Source organism: Geotrypetes seraphini, chromosome 6 (assembly GCF_902459505.1).
Source record: "Geotrypetes seraphini chromosome 6, aGeoSer1.1, whole genome shotgun sequence".
NCBI classification, from domain to species: domain Eukaryota; kingdom Metazoa; phylum Chordata; class Amphibia; order Gymnophiona; family Dermophiidae; genus Geotrypetes; species Geotrypetes seraphini.
Genome location: NC_047089.1, coordinates 12,215,220 through 12,218,503, shown reverse-complemented (window position 1 = coordinate 12,218,503; position 3,284 = coordinate 12,215,220).

Below are 3,284 nucleotides of genomic sequence, written 5' to 3'. Positions count from 1 at the left end.
GTAGCATGGAATATTGCTACTCCTGGGGTTTTGGGCAGGTACTAGGGACCTGGATTGGCCACCATGAGAACAGGCTGCTGGGCTTGATGGACCAATGGTCTGACCCAGTAAGGCTATTCTTATATTCCAACGTGTGCCAAGTATAGGACAATCAAGCCATTGTGACATCACTGCTGAGTTTGGCTCACAGGCATTGGTGGAATGAGGCATTATGACATCACGATCTCAGCTCTAGAATGTTGCTCTCGTTGGGATTCTGGAATCTTGCTATTCTTTGAGATTCTATATGGAATGTTGCTACTCTTTGGGTTTTGGCCAGGTACTAGTGACCTGGATTGGCCACCGTGAGAACGGGCTACAGGGCTTGATGGACCATTGGTTTGACCCAGTAAGGCTATTCTTATATTCTTATGACCCGAAGATATAATTTCAGTGGAGGAGGCAGGTAGTAGACAGGGGAGAGGAAACCCCATACAAACTCCTCACAATCTCCTCAAATTTTAGAAAGACATTCAGACAGTCCTCTTAAAAGAGGACACATCTGGATAAATCCAGACATCTGGTAACCCTATCTTGATAAGGAAAATGCTTCCTGTACCTGGAAGAAACTCGCCTTGAGCTACAGCTGAAAAAGATGCCAGTTAAATCCCCAAATACAGTATCTTCCATTCTACTGTACTGTCAGTTTGAAGCTTTATTGCCCTCTTGTGTTCAAGATGTGCTATTACACTGTATATTTGTGAAGCTCAGCATGCAGCCTGTGCAGAAAGTTTAGATTAGCTGGTTGCATTATTAAATCAGTGAATTGTTTATGGTTATATTGCACTGTACACGTCTGAGAAATTGCTGTTACAGATCTTTTTTTTTATAGCTGGACATGAGATGGCATCTGGGGGGTCATTTCCAAGCTGCCTGCCTAGGTGCAAAGTCTATGCCCATGGACCTTGATCTGAATTTTCAAAGGGTGGAACTGCATACTTTCCCTGTGAAAGTTGCAGTGGATGTAAAGAGCCCATGGACATTGCAGCTGTTTTCTTTCAGAGATAAAATGTCAATAGGAAATAACTTCTGTAGATTTGAGAATCACAAACTGCACATAGAAACATAGAAACCTGATGGCAGATAAAGGCCAAATGACCCATCCGCAGCATCCATTATCTCCTCCTCTCCCTATTGGCTAAGGCTCTTTACATCTGCATTGTGAGATCATAGAGCTTTATGGTTATAGAAACATTGTAACATGATGGCAGATAAAGGACAAAAGTCCCATCAGTCTGCCCATCTACAGCATCCACTGTCTCCTTCTCTCCCTATTGGCTAAGGCTCTTAACATTTGCATCTCCTCTTCCTATTGGCTAAGGCTCTTAACATCTGCATTGTGAGGTCATAGAGTTTTATGGTTATAGAAACATGAAGGCAGATAAAGGCCAAATGGCCCATCTGCAGCATCCACTATCTCCTCCTCTCCCTATTGGCTAAGGCTCTTAACATTTGCATCTCCTCTTCCTATTGGCTAAGGCTCTTTACACCTGCATTGTGAGGTCATAGAGCTTTATGGTTATAGAAACATTGTAACATGATGGCAGATAAAGGCCAAAAGTCCCATCAGTCTGCCCATCTACAGCATCCACTGTCTCCTCTCCCTATTGACTAAGACTCTTAACATTTGCATCTCCTCTTCCTATTGGCTAAGGCTCTTAACATCTGCATTGTGAGATCATAGAGCTTTATGGTTATAGAAACATTGTAACATGATGGCAGATAAAGGACAAAAGTCCCATCAGTTTGCCCATCTACAGCATCCACTGTCTCCTTCTCTCCCTATTGGCTAAGGCTCTTAACATTTGCATCTCCTCTTCCTATTGGCTAAGGCTCTTAACATCTGCATTGTGAGGTCATAGAGTTTTATGGTTATAGAAACATGAAGGCAGATAAAGGCCAAATGGCCCATCTGCAGCATCCACTATCTCCTCCTCTCCCTATTGGCTAAGGCTCTTAACATTTGCATCTCCTCTTCCTATTGGCTAAGGCTCTTTACACCTGCATTGTGAGGTCATAGAGCTTTATGGTTATAGAAACATTGTAACATGATGGCAGATAAAGGCCAAAAGTCCCATCAGTCTGCCCATCTACAGCATCCACTGTCTCCTCTCCCTATTGACTAAGACTCTTAACATTTGCATCTCCTCTTCCTATTGGCTAAGGCTCTTAACATCTGCATTGTGAGGTCATAGAGTTTTATGGTTATAGAAACATGAAGGCAGATAAAGGCCAAATGGCCCTTCCAGTCTGCCCATCTGCAGTAACCATGATCTCTTCCGCTCTCTTCGAAATCCCACATGCCTATCCCCGGCATTCTTGAATTCAGACATGTTACAGTATTTTCTATTCTTGCTCAATATATCCTTCTCCCCTTATATATGGTTCAAGACCCTCACATTATTAAACTGCAAATATTTTTAGCTGCTTAGAGGGTGCACAATTTTCAATCAATTAAGTCACTCTGATAAATGGCTTTGCAAATCGCCTTCTATAATAAGAGGTGTCAGATGCCTGGCTTTCCAGAAATGCTAGGTTACCCAGTTCCAGGCTGGAGACTTATAGGCCAGTCCAAGTTTTGAGTTTACATCCCAAATTACTGTAGTGCCTGATTGTACTCACTGAAATAAATGTTGCAAGTCTAGGATTGTGGTGCCCATTATAATACAACTGGGTAATTGAATAAATTGAATATTGTTCCAAAGGAAATGTAGCACAAACAGCAAAAAAGGAACAATAATAGTTATTAATACAGTTTCAAAAATGGCGTTTAGAATCCAAAAGTAGAGTAAAATAACTCAGCATAGGGAAAAACCCTTTTATAAACTTTCATAGAATCAATCATTGCACCATCTTGTTAGAATAAATGATTTATAAATAACTTCATAGATTCATAAGTAATTCTTAAATCTCCATAATGTGAAAATAAAGTCCAAAGTCCAAAGTTTTGTGAAAAGCTAATTTAAGTAAACAGATTTAGTTTCAATGTCTCTGCAGCGGTGACCCAGCGGGGTTCTGACGCGTTTCGCCGTCCTGGCTTCCTTAGAGAACCCGCTAAAAAAAAAAATAAATAAAATAAATCCGAGCCTCTACACCTCCCACTCACATAACCGACAGCCCCCGTGTCCAATAGGAAGCAGGATGGGCAGAACCCGCCAGTGTGAGCCACGTGTTCGCTGTGTACCCGGAAGTCTGATCTGGAGCCCCCACCAAAACCGGTGCCTGTGGGATCCAGGAGCTAAAAA